This window comes from Spodoptera frugiperda, chromosome 1 (genome assembly GCF_023101765.2).
Source record: "Spodoptera frugiperda isolate SF20-4 chromosome 1, AGI-APGP_CSIRO_Sfru_2.0, whole genome shotgun sequence".
NCBI lineage: Eukaryota > Metazoa > Arthropoda > Insecta > Lepidoptera > Noctuidae > Spodoptera > Spodoptera frugiperda.
Genome location: NC_064212.1, coordinates 7333704 through 7355810, shown reverse-complemented (window position 1 = coordinate 7355810; position 22107 = coordinate 7333704). Strand labels below are relative to the sequence as shown.

General features: G+C 35.1%; 1 protein-coding gene and 1 long non-coding RNA gene across 8 annotated transcripts in view; one reads left to right on the top strand and one right to left on the bottom strand.

The window, feature by feature from the left end:
- Positions 1-9300, bottom strand: part of LOC118273356 (trissin receptor) — a 107385-nt gene extending 98085 nt beyond the window's left edge. For 2 of the 7 annotated variants that reach the window (XM_035590267.2, XM_035590270.2), the window contains exon 1: positions 9208-9300. The gene's annotated coding sequence lies outside the window, so the exon portion shown is untranslated. Of the gene's footprint in view, positions 1-5503; positions 5731-8816; positions 8955-9107; positions 9178-9207 lie in introns of those variants that run through there. The other 5 variants (XM_050697276.1, XM_035590271.2, XM_035590272.2 and 2 more) reach the window with 5 other exon arrangements.
- LOC126911260 (uncharacterized) overlaps positions 1-20907 on the top strand; it is a 94678-nt gene extending 73771 nt beyond the window's left edge. The window contains exon 2 of the long non-coding RNA XR_007705775.1: positions 20747-20907. This is a non-coding gene — a long non-coding RNA (uncharacterized LOC126911260). The remainder of the gene's footprint in view (positions 1-20746) is intronic.
- Positions 20908-22107: the final 1200 nt, after the last annotated feature.

Sequence of the window (22107 nt, the reverse complement as noted above, 5' to 3'; positions counted from 1 at the left end):
AAATTAATACTATAATCACTAAGATTTGCGTCACCGCATTGAATTGAAAATGACACAGGACATTTTTACCAAAACAGAAGCTAAATAAATACCGATTAGGTATAGGTTGCCTTGAAACATAAATACACGGGTCATAAATATTTGAAGAGAAAGAAAACAAACGTAGCTACCCACACTATACATATACGGTAAACTATTTTGGTCACCCAATCACGAAAAACAAAGATTAGGAAGTGGACCTTTACGGAAATAGACCTCATTGTCTTTCAATTCATATTTATGTATAATACATAATACAGGCTCCAGGTATTCTCTTAACTACGTACTATTATTACCTACAGGCTACAATGAATCTTAATAACATTGGTCTAAAGTTCTAAACACACGTTTAATCCTTAAACCAGTGGTTACCAACCGGTGGACCGTTAATGAATCGCAAAAGGCAAATTATAGGCCGTGAAATAAGAAAGATAGACAAAACAACTCGTAATAAAAATACTACGGTTATAGCTCAAATAAATATTATGCCAAAACTCGATTTCAATAATTAAAAAGTCGCTATTTTTAAGAATAAACCTCAAGACTCTAGAGAAAAGCGTATGTGGGCATGCAAATTCCTTATGTCTGAATGATAAAGAGTAATGGTGGTGGGTAGTTCTTCGAAATTTGATTCTTCGACTGATTCATATGGCCAAAATTTAATTCCACTTTGAGATCTGTAACACGTGTTCATATGAAAATAGTTATACCAAATAACGTATATTCGAATGAGGGACTCGTTTTAAAAAAATAGTTTTCGAGATATTGACGTTTGAATATTTTCTGCCCAGATGAATCAGAAATTGTTACAGATAAATCTGTTGAACAATTGAAAATTGTATGTAAATGAGCTCTGTATTTATTTTAATTGTTAGCATACCATTTTCGAGTACTTTCGCACAGAGAAGTCACGTGCATTCATCATCACGCTTGCTCAGGGCGGATTAGCAATTTCAGACTCATATTAATTACATTCCTCAAAAAAAGTTTTTAAATTGTAGCTATAACATTTATAGCTAAGTTAATTTAAAAATAAGACTAGTAAAAAAATGGACAACGCAACAAGAGCATTATTTTATAATTCATATGCGGTTTTGACCATACGAATCAGGCACAGATGAATCAGGATTTTGCTTACAATCATGCATAATTCATCGTATATACAGACTTCATTCTTATCATTTTTCTACACGAATGTATAACCAAAAAGCTTCACACGAAACATAGGTTGAAGTTTTAAAACTGTAAAGTAAATTTTATAAAATAGGCATTGTAATCAGGATGCCATGTAAACCAAACACAGATGAATCAGATATTTACCTTAGTAACACCTGGATCTAAGCCAACCAGCCGCACGTCCGCCTCCTAGCTTGTCCGTTGCACGCCTGGTTTCCCTCCGCACAGGAAGCCAGACTCCCATTATTAATACCCGACAAAGTATGGTCATTCGTAGCTTACGCCATATTAATCAGTATTATACGCCGGACACTTCTTATTTATTTATTTATAATCATACTAACATAGTTATAACGACTGCATATTTATTTTTGAAGAGGACAACTCATCTCCTTTCGATGTAATTATAATTTGTATTGAAGTATCAAAGGGAAAATGCGAAATCGACTACTTTGTTCCGGAAAATGGCAAACGGACACACCATATGAATCAGAAGAACAAGCTTTAAAAAAAAATATTTTGTACCTAGACTGCAATTATTTAAAAAATATAATTTGTCCTAGTAACTGATATAGCTAAACTATACTAAAAAAAATATTACATGCCGTTTTGTTAGTTGGTTTCAAAAATATTCCCAAAGACATCGAAAATTTTGTCTCTGAAGAACTACCCTGGTCATTATCCTAACAAAAATGCTAAAAAATGGTCCTTGATCAATAGAAGGAAACCCGTGATCTTTCTTCTGTTCTCTTATTTAAGCAGACGGAAATATTGTGTACATGTATTGTGCGGTGGACACTCCCAAACTTAAAGGAGTTTACAAAACCCCTGAACCCATCTCATTACTACGCAACGAAAGCATTTTCAGAATTTAATATTTAATACATACATGTTGGTAAAAAGAAATAGCCTTTGATATATTCTATCTACGTTTTTAATATTGGTTATAAATTCTAAAGCAATTCGCTGTCTACGTGTCTACAAGCAACCAATATAAGTTCTGTATTTATTCAAACGTTGGAATAACTATGGCATGAGTAAATCCCACACTATCGCTCTCCGCACCCATTTGGAATTCGGCGCCAATGTTTGCCGCCATATTTGCATGCTCTTGAACGATTTTTCAGCCACAAGATTAAATGTGGCAAGTGAATGACGGTGTTGTTAGTTTTGGGGATGCAAGTACCACTTGTACTCCTCAGTGAGTTAAAAACTTCTATACTCTAGATCGCTATTGATTCACTTTTTGTGATTAGGAGCATTAAGAGTTACCAAAAAGAACTTTTTATAATTTTCGAACCTAAAAGCATCTATCTCAATATTTAATAAAAACTAAAATAAAGTTGTTGGTTGTTTATTTCATTATAAGAGTAGATAAACAATGAATAAAAAAAATAGTTGAATTTTCAGATAGGTTTGTTATCAAGTTTTTTTATTGGTCGCATAAAGAGAAACATTTATTAGAAACTTTTCACTCAAGACTAATTTATTTATCAAATAAACACTAAATTCGATAATCAAAGTTGGAAATAGTTATTTATGGTGCTCGTATTTAGGTACTAGTTCGAAAATTAAAACGAAAACTTTATTATTAAATCTTTGTATAAGATATTAAAACAAAGCCAAAGACATCACACTATTATAAATGTGAAAGTTTGTTTGGATATTTGTCTATCAATCACGCTGAAATTACTGAACGAATTTTGATGAAATTTGGTAAACAGATGGATGAAGACACGAATAATCTGAGAGATTTGATGTAAATTAGTGTAAGCTAACTTGGGTGATAGGATACTTTTTATCCCACGTTAACACGGGCGAAGCCGCTGTCAGAGTCTAATTAAATAATAAAAATAAAATAAACAAACATTTAATCTTGATCCTAAGTTGCGTCGCAAACATAATAGAATACAAAACTATTAACTATAAGATGTACAAAGTACATCATGTTAACAAATTATCAACTCCTTGAACTAGCTTAGTAGCGTTTGTTATCATTCATTGTTTTTCTTAATAGAGAGCTTTCCAAACTTCAACTACTTCAGTCAACTTCAACAAAAAGGTCTTAAGTCTATACGAACTACATATTACTTACTTACTCTATGATACAAACTTGTGAAGAATTACAGAATAAAAAAAATAAAATTCGAAAAGCGATAAAGTTAATCACAGATGAAATATGATTTATGCACCCGTGCACGTGACGGTGACTCTTTTGAAAATTTATCATTTTAATAACTTTTATTGGATTTGATCTTTGCGAAATACGTGCGTGCTTGTGAGTATATTCACTTGAGCTTTAAATAAATAAGTATTATAAAGTATCATGTTTTAAAAAACATGTGCAGATAGGTGTTGTGTTTTGAATTTTAATTTATAATTTAATACAAGCCGTATTTTTAATGTCGTACGTTGTTACCTACATACACTGTCTATTACCTAAGTTATCAAATTGATCCACAGTTAAGCTTTACAACTGTCTTTCTAATTGGAAAAACCTATGACCTGCTTTCCACGTTTTTTTTTTCTGAAAATGTTATAGAAGATATCTCGTAGAAATTACTTTCAATTGCAATCGCCCATATTTCCAAATTGTCCATACTAAACATTGCCGGAATGGTTGGAGCGTCCATATTGAAACCTACGTTTTGTTTTTCACATTTGTAGATGGCCTTTGGGCAACGGATTGCGAACTTGCTCGTAAACATAACCCCAAAGGGATTTCTAATCCTTTGCCTTAGAAGTATGGTGGAAATGTGGTTCAATTACAAACATTCACAGGTAACCATACCTTTAGTAGGTACTCGCGCATATTTATCAAAGAACCACATAAGGAAATACACAAAGGCAAGGGTGAGGACCATGGTTGTTTAAAACCTTTACTTTAAGAGTCACTTTAAAATTCAACATCATATTATGAGTCAAAAAATTAAATCTGTGTCAGAAAATAATGATAAAGAAAGTCTTTAGAGCATAAATTAAATACTAAATACCTACATATATATAATTAACGATAGCAGAAACTCTATATAGGCATGTAGAAACCGCAACCCGATCTAGATCACCAAACAAATGTAGGTGTGTAATCGACATTTTGACAGTGAAAAGTGGTCTGACAAAAGAAACGTCGACGAATGATATAACTCGATTCCCGATGGAAAAACGAAATTTATATTTTTTATATTTTAGATCGTAAATTATTAGTCCAACGTATTGTCTGTGGTTGGTATTAATTTCCATAAATTTATTTCGTATTGTAAGGGATCACTGGATCAGGTAAGGACGCAAGCGATCTAACAAAGAATTTAAACGTCCAAATTGTTGATCAAAGGTCAAAAATATAAATAAAAAGAAATTCCGGAACGGGGGCTCTGAATTTTTCCGAAGGCATGGAAAAATTTCGAGTATGCAGCGGACAAAACGGGGTGTTTTGTCAACTTGGGCGAGGCCCTATGGAAGCTGGTCTTAAGGTAGCGGAATGTAATATTGAAAATATGCCGTAACTGGACCATAGAAAGTAAGTTTGTAATTTGAAAGATGCGCAAATATTTTCAAATATTTACCTAATACATTTTGTAATAGGTACTTAATACAAAGAACAAAAAAATTTGACCTAAGTCAGTAAAAAGAATACCTTCTCATCTCATCTTTGAATTGAGCTGAATAAATAATGTTCAATGAAAACTAGAACCTTGAAGCAGAAAAGAAAAATTCTCGCTCTTCACGCTTTTTATCCTTGATCCATGATAAGCAGAGGTATACATTATGGCATACAATGCCACTGCACAATGTACACCCACTTTTCACCATTTGTGTTATAAATCTAATTTAATAGGGGTTGAGCCTATAAGGTAGAAAAATATATAAGTTTAAGCATAATACTGAGCTTCTGAGATGAGATCATATAAAACAGATATCAATGAGGTAAACTTTCTCCTCTTTTTATTAAAACAATAATCGAAAAAGAAATCATATACTTCATGTTAAAATAGACAAAGGAATAAATATTTAAAACTTTACTATCTATTAGTTTAACAATAAAAAGTAAAAAGTACTTCATTTGGTAATTCGAAGTTCCAGTTTCAATAGATTATAATTTTTTCCGAACTATGTTCATAGTCTTTAAGATTGTATAAATAACTTTTATAATATTATATTATACTTTTATCACCGATATTCTATAAAATTTCGCTTGTTGTTTTTTTTTCACATTTATTAAATACTTAAATCGAAAACGTTAGTAGTATAAAAGTTTTGAAAACAGAATGCGACATACAAATAATCTTACCTCCAAAATGGATACAACACAAAATTTCGAACAAACTTCACTCCATGCAACTTTTTTAACAATACAAATAATTATAATAATAACTGAATTAATAAACTGTTTCACTAAAAACTTTTATTAACACCGCAGCGTTATATTTGCGGAAGTTTTCGTATTGCTCTGTGAGCGGGCCGCGCGTCGCGTCGTCAGACGAAACCACTGAACTGGGGCCGGGCTACACGAACACTGAATGAGAAATGGGAATCAAAGCGCAGCCCTTCCACAGATGCGCTAAAACATGCGAATAAAAACAAAATATCTATGTGTATTCCATGCCTAATATGCACTTATGTTGAAATGTTAATACATATTTGTTTAATGATGTTTTTTTTAACCGACGCGTCTTTAAATGTGGCAACATTTTTTAAATCGAAATTTCTTTTTTTGTACCGAATTATTCTTTTATTTGTATTGTGTGTTCGAAATTCAAACAAAAAGTAACGTTCGCTTATTTATTAATTTAATTTAACTTTCAAACGGCTGATTTGAACTTCGAAGGAGGTCAATGTTCAGCAGCGGACGTTTTGTGGCTAGTAGGTATAATAATATTTATTAATTTATTTAAGCTGTAAATAAAATACATAGGTATAAGTGTACATAAATTACTTAAACAGATTTCCATATGAAAAATGTTTTAATTTTTATTAATGTTTTTTTTAGAGGTGTGTACATAAATAACTGTATCTAAATAGATAATTGATTTTATAAAAAAGTAAGTATGAAATAGTTAAAAGAATATGTAGTTTAAAGAAAATATTAATTTATTCTAAAATATTCAAATTCAACATAAGTATCTACTCTGGATGCGAGTCGCTAGTGATAGAGCAAAGTGGCGAACAATTGGGGAGGCCTATGTCCAGCAGTGCACTGCTATAGGCTGGTGATGATGATCTACTCAAAAGTACGTATTTTATACTTTAATTTCTTTTACCTTTTGGTGTTTGTTATCAATTAGGTATCAACTCCGGAGACATGACCGACTATCAGGAACTGCGGACAATATAGCTGGTTACCGGGGCTCAAAGTAGGAACATGGTGATTTTTAGTCAGTAAGACACTCTCTCTCGCCTCACCCAATTCGGCAGAAGGCATTAGATGATTTTCTCTCTCAAAAAAAGGCACGTACCTATCTATATCTGTTCTGCTACTCGTGTAATTGAATTCCTATCTCAGCATTCCATTTTAAACCTTTTCCCATAACTTTTCAACGAAACATTGTTAATTACTGAATCTCGTGATCCAAGGTTTGTAGGAATTTAATTTTGTCTTTGTTTTAAGGGATTGCAGATTATTATTAAAAGGGTCTTAAAATAAGCAGACAACAGACGGACAACTAAGTGATCCCATGAGAATTTTATTTCTGTTTTCCAAAAAGAGCAATTCCGTTTTCACTGTAGTCTATAAATATCACAAAAATAAACGAAAAATGCTCAAAAAGTTATGCCAATGTTTGTGTTTATTTACTTTTAGGCACATCTGTTACTGTGCTCCAATAGGGTTATCCCTATAGTATTATTATTAGTATACGAGGTATGAAAATTAAAAATCTATTTAGTCCGTCAGTTAGGTAATGAAAAAATATTAGACTTTTTCTTTTATCATATAAGATAACCATACTACGAGTCAAAGTTTAGGAGTAAGAGCAAATACGTAAATTCTACGTATAAAGCGTACCTAGAAATTAAGTCATATTTTAAATCAATATATCTTTGAAAGTAAGTCTTTGTATCCGTAAGAAAATAAAAAATACGTGTCAAAGGTTTTATTACAATTTACAAGACGGACATTAAAATAAATAAAATTACCCTATTTGCTTTAACGTGTTGACACAGTTACATGATATTGGATATCGCAATTTATTTACGCGAGGACTTAATTGGCATTTTTATTCTTAGATACTTATCAATTAAAAAGAAAATAAATCTTTGTATGTATTCAATAAAATGCCCCGACTGTGTGTGTCAACGAGCATGTGGTCAGGAGTTTGATTGCTGAGTCTAGAAAAGTTCCTACCTACTTATACTAATTATTAGATAAGTATTTTCGATTAATGGGAAATTTGGTTCTTAGGAGACTAGAATAGTGCTTGGCTTATCGTATAGACTTACACGGAACGTATAACGTAGTTGGTGAAAAGTAGAAGATATAAAATGTGCATACGCTGCCTACCTACCACCTACCCTTTGAAAATATTATAGGCGTGACGTCATACGACTACTAATACGATTACGATTACGCTTAACCAAGGAGCAGAACGATGTTATTAAAAGATCATTATCACACAGGAGGATAAAAAAGATTTACCGCTGACTTACTTACATAATCTATGTGATTAAGCAAATGACAGATGACGCTAATTAATCAATTTCCTGTACCAGGTAATTAATGAAATGAGTTACCGAGTAAAGGTAATCGATATAGATAATCGACCAAAGGTAATCGAGAAAAGGTAATCGAGATAGGTAATCGATACAGGTAATCGATATAGGTAATCGATAAAGGTAATTGATACAGGTAATCAATAAAATTAATCGATAAAGGTAATCGATATGGATAACCTACAAAAGGTAATTGATAAAGGTAATGAAATAGGTAATCGATAAAATAATCGATATAGGTACCTAATCAATATAGATAATCCACGAAAGGTAATTAGGTAATCGATATATGTGTGATGATATAGGTAATCGATAAAGGTTTAGGGAACAGCGAGTAAAGTTCCCTAAGAAAAGGAGGATCCTCCGATAGGCGAGGTAATCGATAAAGGCTTTCTGCCCAACTGTTGTTCGTTGGGATTTTCTATCTGTGTAATTCGCATGCAAACTTCGTATAGGTAATGCAGGATAAAGGTAATCGATGATAGCTCGTCGATAGTCTATGTGCGAATCAACGATAGGTAAATGATAAAGGTAATAGACATGGATAATCAACGAAAGGTAATTGACAAAGGTAACCGACGAGAGGTAACCATTTTTAAACAATAGTACAAAAAATCTAGTCTAATCTCAATATACCATAACGACAATGACTAAAAAATCCTTGTATAAAATACTTTAAAAGTAGGTAAATGAGTTTCTGATTGCGTAACCGAAGAAGTAAAGTTGAAACGTACCTATTTAGAATTTGGTTACCTAATACCCTTCCAGTTGACGTTGACAGATATGCAAACGAACTCAAGATAATTAGAGCCTCGAAACGATTGCTATCACTTTACCAGTACTTAAACCTCCTAATGTTTAATTGATGAACATGTACTTCATTCCCCTCCGCTTACCTTTGTCTTTCGAGATTCATTCTTGAACCAATCTCATTGTTTCCCCTTCTTCATCGGTGTTGGCTAATTGTCTGATAGCGTTTAAACGGAATTGTGAAATAATTGCAATTAGGTATTATTTCTTTTTTTAAACTGAATGACAAGATACAATGAGACGTATCTTTTTTATAAAAAGTATCGAAGAATGGTGCACAATTTTATTTGTTGGTCACAAATAGTCCGCTTACTAATTTTTAGCTTCATAACTATCGTGAAACATACTAAATTAACTAAAAATCCCGTATTACTCACGTATCTGTTCGGAATGTACGACATTAGGTAAGTATCTAGTTTAAAAATTAAGCACAAATTACAACTATCGATGAAAAATATAACTCAAATCACAGATTACCATCATAATTCACATTCACAATCTTGTCAAGTGCACAATAAACTTTTGTCACAAAAACCGTTAGGAACACAAACAGCGTTTATGTCGCAAGAAACCGCGTGTAGTACTAAGACCTAGTGATACGTAGTGCCTATTTATCACCACACAATTGTCCAACAAAGACCAGACCTTTAGTCAAGTCTTAGAAATGTAAATAGCTCGCCGTCCATAGCTCACGACTTCGTTTCCATTGTGAGGTCATATAAACACCTATTGCAATATTTTGTTTGATAGTTCTTGCATGATACGGAAAATTACGGATTTCCCCTATTGTTTTCTTTAATTCCTGAAGCAATGTGCGATTAGGATTAAAGAAATTGTACTGTGATAGTTACAAAGAGTAACTTTCAAAAATTTTATTTTTGTTCTGAAAAATAATTAGTTTTAAAAGTATTTTTTAAAATCTTAACCTGACGACTAAATTAGGGATTACACATTAACTGATAAATTAATGTACTTTTTCCGTTCGTGTCCACAGAAACTGAAACCAAGAAAGTTACCAAAAAAATAACAACATAATTGTACTTAACATCGGTTGAGTGAGACAATTCCTTCGTAATGGATTCCTGGTCTCGCAAGACTCATTCGTAAGGAATTGCCACAAGATCCCTTTCATAAATACTAATGACTACGTAGTAAGATAGTACCTATATACTCGTACTACCTAATAGCTAGACGACACTAATACCTGTGTAGAATTATGTGCCTTCAACGGCAGTCACATGAAAGAAATAATTGCTACACATGTATATTTATTGTGTTACGCCCATGGACTCTGATGACTTGGTCTGTGACGTCATAAAGACGTCATGTGTAGGCGTAAGTGAATGCTCCAACGGTACAAATTAAGTTAAATTAAGTTGTTCACTTAATGATGTTGCTTCTTCAATCACAATTACAGTGAAAAGCTTTAAACAGTTTTCTTTTAAAATCTATAAATATACCTTTAACCTTTCGTGATATGTTTCTGAGAGATCCTATGGTTTTTTAAGGGGGGGAAATCATCCAATGACTTTTCCCGCCGTGGGCGAGGCAACATGGAGTGTCAGATTCTTACTGACTAAAAACCACCCCGTCCATTCCTACTTTTCAAGTCGGAGCCATAGTAAAACCGCTAGGTAGTCCGCAGCTCCGGAGCAGGTATCAGCTCTACTGGGCCCGAGATTCTATGGTTGGCGTGAAAATTGTTTACTATCTAGTGAATATCCGGCGGACGAATTAGAAACAAAAATAAATCAAACTAGATAGAGAAGAAAGTAGGTAAGAAAGTAATTTTAAACTTATATTTAAAAAAATATTATAATTATCTTAAATATACATTACAGCTAAAAAATCTCAACTAAAATTCTTTACAAATTATAAAGAAGGACATTTAGGGTGAGTTAAATGACTACAAATTTAACTTAAGGAAAACTTTCCAAGAATTCTTTAAAAATTATGTAAAAGTATTTGAGACGAAAACGAAAGCGTCTGTATACTTTTTTAGTTTTATTACGTCTGAGGAGTTCAAATGTTACATCGAAAAGATATCTTAAATGGTGTGTTAACAAACTCAAACAATTGGAACTAAATGCTGTAAGCCATTCAGTTCTATTCGCAGACAGTTCGAACGAGGTTCGTATTATCATTAATAATATTGACTACAAACCTACGTTCTATGAAGTCTGTGTCTTAATCAAATATGTAATGCGCGTACATTTGATTCTTTAACCACTTTGCCTCCAATAAATCTATTTCTGCTGAATTCTCACCTCGAACTTCACATTATTATTTTGACATTTCGTTACATAACTGAAACATTAATATTCCACCTACTCGTTTAGGGTGCTTCTCCACCAGAGATGTACAATATAGCTATGCTGCAAGGATATAATAGCTAAGCTGTGAAACTATTTGAAACTAAGCTATGTAGCGGTGCGAGTAAAATTTGCTATGAAGTTGAGCCGTCGCAAAGTAGCTGTGCGAGGAAGATCCGCAGCTCGAGTATGCGAAGTATAGATAGTAGAAGCCATAGCACACATCCATAGCACGTATCCATAGCACACATCCATTACACACGTCCATAGCACGCATCCTTACATATAAAAACATATTATCTTAGTTGAATCCGTTTCCACATGTGCTAAGCTATATGTACTCATGAATGTGGAAAAGCACCCTTATTCAGATGTAAACGTAATTGAAACTAATAAATTCTCTCCTTCAAATAAACTAATAATTTATAATAATTAGCTGACTCAGTTATGTGAATGCGTTTAAAAATATGTAAAGTAGAGCCATCAGAGCCATATTATCCCTGAGGCAAACTGCAGCAAGTGCCTAGGGCGCTAGATAGGCGCCGAAAGACGCACGTGCCATCTCGTCTCATAGTCCCATAGAGACTACTGCACCAAAAAAAATTAAACGCGCCTATGAGAAGCTTGGCAAAGCGCTCTCTAGGTTTCTCTCTAGGTACAGCGCTAGATGGAATAAATTGGTGCAATTCAAACGGTTGCGGTGTGGAAAATACTTCATTTCGATAACCTCGAATTGGGTGCATTGAAAACATCAATTCTCCCAAATACATAATGCATGATCACAAAAACGCAAGGTTTTCTTCAATGCTAAATAATTCATGGGTTAATATCATGAGAATGTTTAATGTATTGCGAGTTTTGTATAATAAATATGTGGGTAAATCATGCCCATTTAAGAAATACTTTATTTATTGTAGATCTGTGTCATATATATATATATGTTATTTATTGTAGACAGAATTGAGGGGAATTCTGTTTAAGTTTATTAATAAAGTAATCGAAAGTTTTCGTGTCGTCATATTCCGTCTTAAAACGAATAAGTTGGCAACTTCAAAACTAAAGAACATAGGTACGTACTCTCACCTAATCAAATGCGGGTGTATATAATTTTAGAACATGATGGTTGGATCTATGGAAAAGTTACTGAATCGCAAATTCGTTGTGGTTGGAGATAGGGGTAAGCCAAAAGGTTATTCGTACATAGCTACTTGTTTCCCCTTTATGATAACAGACAGTGTATTTGTATCTACTTCCGAGAAGACTGCACGGTTGGCGCGGTGGCTAGGTAACCGGCTGCCGCGCAATGTGTAGCGGGTTCGATTCCCGCACGGAGCAACTCTTTGTGTGATCCACAAATTGTTGTTTCGGGTCTGGGTGTTATGTGTATGTGAACTTGTATGTTTGTAAACGCACCCACGACACAGGAGAAAATCCTAGTGTGGGGCAACGTTTTTTTAAAATCATGTTTATTTGTATTCTACTTGTATCTCTAAGAGATGTATTTCACAAGAAAAGTTGTATTTGGGTTGAAGTTTTTTTTATTCATGAACGTCTTAAAATTTTTATTATATTTTTCATACTAGTTGTAGGACCTTCTGAGTCATACATTACACACGCAAACCCTAAACAGCCGTGGTTTTACAGTTAAAAAAAACATTTGAAAATCGAATCATCGGCTCATTACATAGAGCCACTGCGAATGTAGCTAGTATCTTTTTAAATGCGTTTTAAATGCGTATAAATCATGCTAAGAAATACCTATAGCGGCTAACCATCTAGTTCATCCGCCAGACAAAGATATTGACTAACGACCTAATAATAGGGTTCATTATTAGGTCGTTACACATAATCACAGATTCGACATGTCCTTCCTGTCTTTGTCCTAAATTACTAGGGGGTCAATGAAACACGTTTAATATTATTTGATCCTCGCTTACTATACGTCCTCCTATCACAGACACCTTTTATCGTCATATTAATATTCTTTTATTATAGGACACGGCGACAAAAGACCAGATAAATCACCTGATGGTAAGCAATCAGCACTACCCCTGGACACTGACAACGCAAGAGGAACCACAAATGCGTCATAGGCCTTTTAGGGCCTTTTTTTTTTTTTTTGAGGGTGGAGAATCATCCAATGACTTCTCCCGCCTTGGGCGAGGCGAGAGGGAGTGTCAGACTCTTACTGACTAAAAACCACCCCGTTCCTACTCCTGCCCGTCGAGCCGGAGCCCTGGTAAACCCGCTAGGTAGTCCGCAGCTCCGGATTAGGCATCAGCCCTACTGGGCCCCATCTGTGGTGGTCTGATGGCTCTTTGAGGCGCGCGCAGAACGCGACGCGCCGCACGCATGGGTCTGGTTCTGGTCGGGCGGCGAGCTACCCTTGCTCACCGTCCGCAGACCCGCACTTACGGTGGCCGGAGATCGTCGCGCGATCCCCGACGCCCGGAGTGTCTCTCGCGACGGCTGGGGCGTTAGGAGGTTCGTTCTCTCACGCGCCCCGCCTCCTCCTTAGCTAGCATGACTGCTTCGCAGAAGGAGGAGACGGCATCCCAGTCCCCCTCGCTCCGCACCATGGCTTGTATCAGTGCCGGACGCGAGAGGGCGCCGTCGCCGACCACATCCCTGAGGACACGGCGGTGCTCAGCCCACGCAGGGCAGACCGCAAGCGTATGTTCCACCGTGTCCTCCGGGCGGTCTTCGCAAGGCCTTTTAGGGGCTGGAGATTTGAAGGTGGAAGATTGGGACGGAAGATCTATCCAAAATAAAAAGTTTGTGTGTCAAATTATCTTAATTTTTATAAGTTTTTAAACTAACATGGTCACTAACACTATCATTAGAATTTAAGACGAGATATTTATTATGTTTATTTATGTCTATGAGTTTCCGATATTTCAGCACTGTTGCAAGCGCCTGTTGCATGCAATCACGGATGAACTGATTCTTTTTTTTGTTTATAAAACTTCTAACAAGGCAGCATACTTACATTCAAGCTAGACTATTTCAAACAAGGTGTATTATAATACACATACATATATAATACACTATAGACGTGTGATGGTACTAGTGTGTAGTTCAGGAAAACAGCATTATTAAATGTTCAATGCGTCCACACTGCGTCCCGGCGGCACACTGAAACATGTACAGCCTCCACGGACTTATTGGTGTAATATTTAATATTTTCTCACAATACCTTCTGTTTCAGCATATTCATGAAAACGGTTTTCACACACGTTTTTAGGTTTATTTTGGACACACCGCCACAAAATTATTCAGGACTTCAAAGTTTATTTAGCGTAAACTCATGTAAATTTGTGTGTGTGTGCTCAAATACTGGTGCTTATAAATAAGGCTAAATTAAGTAATGTCCGCCATTTTCTTTTCCTTTTGTAGTATATTTTATTCGCCACATCCTAGTGAGTCTTTACCACATACATACAGCTATTAACACTTCACAAAATAATATTTTCCTTTCTAAACTACTTTAAAAAAAATCAATATTTTATAATAATGTCTAAAAAAAAAGAATGTCACATTCTACAGTTGACAGGATTTTCAAAATTTTGTTCAGTTAGTCCAGAAGTCACTAATTCATATAAAATAATATTAGTTCAGTTCGATATTTAATTTTTAGTGTTAGTATGCTTTTTAAATATAGGAAAAGAACACTACATATTTCTGTCCTTGTCATTTCGTGCATGACGTCATTGACGTGTCAATTGTTTTTTGCTGGCAACGTAGCAGAAGATAAATAGTAGCATTTAGAAAGAGAATGTGATATGTGTTTCCTTGTTATTTTGAGCATGACGTCATTGACGTGTCATTTGTTTATGAATACTGGCAACGTCGTGGTTGTGACAGATCATTACTGATCGTCCCTTTCAAGTTTCTCCCATACGACAATATCTCACACGCTACTGCTCCGCGTTGAGAAGTAGATCGTCAAATTTGTCGTAGTAGCTAGTATATGTTGTCGCAGCGTCGTAGCTAATGAATTTTTGTGTATCAAATACTATAGGTAAATTAAAAACAAATCTCCTTACTATAAAATGCTTATATTTTATATATTTTGTTTAAAACTGCTTACTAGGTACCTATAGTATATTCATGTAACTCGGTAACAAGTAACAAGCATCTTCAGAAACTTTCGTATCTGCAGTAAAAGTTATAATATTATTATTATAGACTGCGTCATTGGTCGAGTGGTCGCAAGGGCGATTGCCGGGCAAAAGGCCCGATGTGGTTCGATTCCCGGGTCGGCCAAAGTATTGTTTTTTCATTGTACAGTGGCATTACGTGCCGTATTGTGCACCTCTGCCTACCCCTTCTGGGATAAATGGCGTGACGATACGATACGATATTATCATTAATTTTCCTGGTATACATATTCTGTTACTGTCTACTGGGATTTACATAGCTCATACTTATGTACCGACGAACATAATATTCTACCTCGTTCCTTGTATTAATATAAACCCTTAGTAATGTAGGTTCTGATGTGGTTTCGGATAATGAAGAAAATAGGAAGATTATATTGCAAACCTGCTTCTGCCAGCGACTCCGCCTGCGTTCCTGGGGTTAAAAAGTGCCTATGTATTACTCCAGACCATAATCTACCCCTGTTCTAAATTTCATTCCGTTTCTTTCAGCCGTTTTGACGTGATTGAGTAACATAAATGCACACGGACACACAAACTTATATCTTTCGCATTTATAATAGTGGTTCAAGATAATTTTGACTATCGGTCCCAACAATTACAACATAAGGATAGACAACAATTACAGGATAGGAAGATACTGCGGGGAACCTAACATTCGATATATTATTATTTGCGTTTAGTACTGTAGTGTCTGTAGTCGTGTCTAGGGATCGAGTCGCACAATTAAATTCGGTTTTAATGTAATAATTTTTCGGGATTAAAGGTACCCAGTGCGATGCAAGAATATTAAAGCATAATTTATACCAAGTTTTATCGTAATCGGACTGATAACACCGTTTTTGCGTCATGCGTGAACATATAGACGGACGGACTGCCGATTAACATCCCCATGCCATGACATTTGTTTTTTATATTTTAAATGTACAGAAGTAACACTTACAGTTTTAGTATATGTGTAGATATGGAATTGATATAAATATTGTCTTTTTAATTAAAACGAACAACATACGTAGGTAATATTAAAAGTATTGTGGTTATTACGTTAGTCCCTGGCTAGTAAAATGTTATTTTATAAGCAAAGCTACGCAATTATATCCCATACTGTTATTACACTTCTAGCTTATTTTTTTATTGTTATTGTGTTTATTTGTGTGAAAGTCTAATGGCGCTGTAAACGAAGTATTTATGGACCTCTTACTTACCTACTTTTGTAACATTTCATTACATTTGGTATGGTACGTTACTTGTTCGATTGCTCCAAGTAACAACACTATGTGTTGAAGCGGATTGTGGTTCTAGATCTGAATTTAACATATAAACTTATATGTTTGGAACTGTAAATGCACCTACATATGTCACAAGAGATCATACAACAATCCTAGAGTTGTTTCCAGACCCGGAGCTGCGGACTACCTAGCGGGTTTACCGGGGCTCCGATTCGAAAAGCAGGAGTAGGAACGGGGTGGTTTTTAGTCAGTTAGAGTCTGATACTCCCTCTCGCCTCCCTCGGCGAGAGATGCCATTAGATGCTTTTCCTCCCTCAAAAAAAAAAAGATGTTTCCAAAACCCAAAAAAGTCTTACATATAACCGAGTTACTTAGTCTTCGTAGTCAATTTCCAGAATTTTCTTTCAAGGCATAAATGTTTTACGCAGTCTAGACTCGTTACGTCCAACGTTCCTTTAATTAATTTAAGATAAGAGAGGACAGGTGACATTGATTTGGTGTTCTTTGAGCTGATTAAATTCATTCAACAATCAGTTAAGTTGACACGCAAACGTAACAAGTACTTATTTACATTTACGGCCATTGTTTCTCAATTTTTCTAGTATTTTCCTAGAATGGTCCGTAATATTAATGATTCTAGGTTCGATAAACATCCGGAACTGCGGACTGCCTAGCGGGTTACCGGGGCTTCAGCTAGGATCGGGGTGGTTTATAGCCAGTAAAAGTCTGACACTATCACCTCGCCAAAGGTAAGAGAAGTCATTGGATGATTTACCTCCTTTAAAAAAAGGTTTGACATGACAATTCAACAATGTCATCTTATGGCTGGTACAATAATGATGCCGATGATATTCTTCTTACCATCTACTAATTAAGAAAAAAGATACTTACCTGTACCAATGCCCTTTAGAATAATTTCTGTCACCAACCATTACACAAACTGACTTTGACCGCGCGGTGGCTGCGCAACTGGCTGCCGTGTAACGTAAAGCGGGTTTGATTCGTGCAAGAAGCAACTCCGTATATGATCCGCGAATTGTTGTTTTAGGTCCTGGTGTCACGTGCATGTGAAATCGTACGTTTGAAACCACCCACGAGACAGGACAAAATACTAGTATGGGCCAACTTTTTAAAAATAAAAGAGAAAAGGAAGTGCTAGACTAGACCAACAACTGACTTTGTGTTTACAAAACAAGACTTAATTCACAGGTTGAATCTCAAAGATGTACCTGACCTGTTGACCCAGATATCAGACGTACAGACACGTGGTAGTATGTTGATTTGATGAAGGGACTTACGCCATATTTGCCCTAACACGTTATAATTAATCTAAAGTAGGTACTTGACTATGTAACACGATGAACATAATCTGAAACAGACAGTTCTCAATGTCAGTACCTAATTGTTGTTTTGAAGTATCCCGTTTCTTGTTTACCTCAAATCGTGTGAAGCCCGTATAATTGCAATTTGTCAACAAAAACAAACTCCCGTCAACAAATTATATGAGACAGTATTCCTTGATTACATTTAATATTTACGGAAATTGTGTTTCTAGGTAGTAGCCTAGATAAATAAGGAAATATTTCGATAGATAAGGAAAATTTTTATAATAACTATCGTTTGACATACTAAATTAACTTACGTTTTATGGAGAAAAGCTCTACTAGTTTCGAAGTTACAGAGGGACTCTTCATCTGAGCAGCGTACGTAGAAGCGGTGACGTCGCGCAACCTACTGAAAAATTGTAAGTTTAAGGCGCTTGCCTTAAACTTAAGGTATCCTACAAAAACTTGAAGCGATTTTTTGTACAAAACACTTTTAGGAATTAGATACTTAGAGGAAAAACGTTTCAGGGTTATATTGAAAACTTCCTAAGCCACAACCACGCGAATACGTAGGTATGCAAAGTTCTCCACTTTATCTGACATCCAATTTCCGAACTTGACCAACTTTCCTGACATGCAGGCTCTATCACACCTACATACCTACTTTAGTAAGTCGGTAAATTATCCTCTTCTTCATAAAAGTCAACTTACGTATCACATGTTTGCAGCCCTATTGGAGCTCTGAAATACGTACTTTAGCGCGCAATTACAATAAAAGCTCACTGCGACTCCAAACGTTTCTGCCTCTTAGCGCTCCCGTGAGCTGTTTGAAGGTTGAGACGACTAAAACACCGCCTCGCTGCTTTGTTTCATTTCACTTCGACTTCAAATCATTAACATGCACCTCACTAACTACACTTCAACTGCCAACAGCGACAGAGTTTCATAACTGCTATTTTAAAAGTGCGAAGAAATTCTTTTAAAATCCTTGTTAACTTTACTTAAATTTTTGCTCCGTGTAGCATGAGACCAGACAGCTATGTTGGTAATCTACAGTCCCACCCAATTGCCAATTGTAGCAAATTATAGTATCATCACGCCAACCATGCAGTCAATTATTAATATTAAAACTTACCAACTACTGTTGATAAAAGTCCTTAAAAATAAAGAATCCTGAAAAAATATATGCAAATAAATATTACATATCTCTACTTGAACTGCGGACTGCGTAGTGGGTTACCGGGGCTCCGGCTCGAAAAGGAGGAGTAGGTGCTCCTACTCCAAGTGTTGGTTTTTAGTTAGTAAGAGTCTGACACTCCCTCTCGCTTCACCCAAGGTGGGAAGTCATTGGATGGTTACCCCCACTTAAAATAAGGAATCTCTCTTTTTCTAAATACCTAAGTACTACTAGGTACCTAGTGTGTACGACACGAGACATTCGCAAGTAATATGATGAATAAATCATTCTGAAATTTACGCAACGAAGTTACGTTACGTGTTAGGTGGTACCATAATAAACAATGATTTAAGGGTTAATATTGTTGAGTTTTGCACACGTCTTGATTCAAATATTAGTGCGTTATACCAAATATATTAAATGAATAACTAAAATTAGGGCTACTTTTTTTCTAAAGGATACATTATAATATAGAGAAGGATATTTTTGACTGTAGTCTAGGTACATTAAGTACGTTGTATACCTAAAGACAGCTTGTTAGTGGCTGATGACTTCAGAATAAGCTGTGCCACCTTAGTATGAGTTTGAGTTACGTTTAAACTAATCGGAACGAGGCTGGCTCGAATACCAGCATGTCATACAAAGTCTTGGACAGTCATTTAGAGTAACTGAAGCTACAGATATTATCTCACCCTTAACGACTGGTGGAAAACTAGCTGGCAGAGGTTTCACGTTGCTAAATAGGTACATATATAATACAGACTTGCTTTGGTAATATTATTTAAGTAAGTAAGTACCAATACCATATCTGGTAACATTTCTGTACCGAACTAAAAATAGTAAATATACATTTTACATATTCGTAGAAAATGCTCCGAACACAAATTACAATACCTAAGAAACCTATGCAAAAAAAAACTGAAGAAAATTTCACGTAAAAAAATAAAAACGAAAAGAAAGGATCCTTCCAAATACTTGCTTCTCAAAATATACGATAACGGTAACCATTGAGACAGGATCTTTCTGCTACGGATAGATAGTGGTGTAGGCTGTGGTTTATTTAAACTCGCTCAAGTGTAAACGCTCTACCTACTTTGGTACATCTAGTAGAAAATATATGACAACAAGTAACCGAAACGTATCTACTTACTTACCTAAAAAAATTGTGTAACATAGTTCGCCCAAAAAATTACTGCCTAGGGCATCCTAGCCTAGAAAAAAATTTCGTTACTCTATATAGGGCAACTGACCCGGTTGTGGCCATCGACCCCTTTGTGGCCATTTGGGCCTTCAAATATTTATAATTAAGGCATGGACAAATAAATTACTCTGTGATGTACAGTATTTAAAATATTGAATATTGGAGATACTGATACCGTTGGCGGCTTTGATTTGTCAAACTTCACTTCGATGCAACAAGTAATTTTTTTTAGTTGAGGGTGAAATTGTTAAAATCTTAACAAAAAGGCTAAGGCGAGCGGGTGAGGATTTGGGTTTTTATTTTTTAAATCTTTGCTTATTGTTTGGAAGTTTATGTCAATACTACATGAAGAATATATTGTCTAAGTGGAACTAAAGTTATTTTGTCGCCATATGTTTCTGAAGTGAGGTTATTAGAAGGTGGCCACTAATGGAGACGAAAATTATGAATTACTCCATCTTTGGCCACATGGCTGGCCAAAACTGGTGTACATAGACACCCCACTTCTTCCCCTTTATTTTATCGTGGCTTTTTTTCCTTGGCTTTACATATCAACAAATACATATTTTTCATTTTGAGAGATGCAATAAATTGCCTTCACACAAAGGGGAGGTCAGATTACTTTGCAGCTTTTACCAACGTCATATAAATGTTGATCTCTTTATTTGTAAGTCAAATTAAAGTGAAGTAATAATATTTCATATTTTCCAAACTAAATAAAAATCATTGTTTGTAAAATGTCCCATTTAATTAATAAATTTTAATTACTTTTATAGTATATTTTGATGGCCAGAACTGGCACACGACCGTGGCCAGAAATGGCACGAATCTGGCCAAAAATGGCACAAACTCCCTTTTTTTTTTCTTTTTTATACAGTTATTTTTCTATTGGACGTTCTTTAAAAAAAGGGTTTTCTTAGGCAAGGTTAATACATGTTAAATGACTTTTTACAAGAAATATGTTCGTGATAACAAAAACTACAAGTTAAGAAAGCCTCAAAGTCGATAAAATTCTTAAAGTGGCCACAACCGGGTCACTTACGATACCTAGTCGTGTAAATAAATTAGTAAGCGAGAATTTAAAAGTACCTATCCGTAAAATTGTATCTAAAATCTTTCTGACTTAAAAACTGAAATTAAAAAGACCTTGAAGATTATGTTAAGAAACATTTAAATATTAAACATTACTCATTAGAATCATGAAATATGAATGTACTAATTTAAATATCTGTCTGTTTATCATATTTTTTTAACCTACACAATGAGGACTATTTACCTATAACAACGTTGTTGCTGACTGTATCTCGACTCGACTCTTGTTTACATCAGTTTATGAAAAACACTCAATGTCTCGTGAAATAACTTCAAGGTACACCGTACCACAGTTCGGGGACTCCGTGACAATATTTACAATTAACTGTTTTGTATTTCAACATTGTTCTTGCGGCGTGATAACCTGAAATGTTGAAGTCATTTTTTGTTCAAGAAATATCTAGGTCTACTGACAATAGCTACTATTTAAGAATACTTACTTTTAAAAGTGATATGAATCCTGAGAGATATTAAGTATTTCTAGGACAATTAATCATATGATCCTGTATAATGTATACCTGTCCCTGTATCGTATCTCATCCTTACAGAGTATTTTTTCTAGTATTCATAACTTCATAAGCTTATAATCCAAATTAAATTACTTTTTCCTATATAATACGACATGTTGTGTACCCTTTATCCTATCCTAAGAAATTAACTAACGTTCGTCACTTCATTAAAATTAATATCATTCAAGTAACAACCTACAACCTACCTATGTACACAGTCAATGACGGTACAAAATACTTCCAAATTACCTATTTATTACCTTCTCCCTCCTTGGGTTAGGCGACAGTGTCAGACTCTTACTGTCTAAAAACCACCCCATTCCTAGTCCGACTTTGAGCCGGTGCCCCGGTAACCCGTAGCTAGTTAGATAA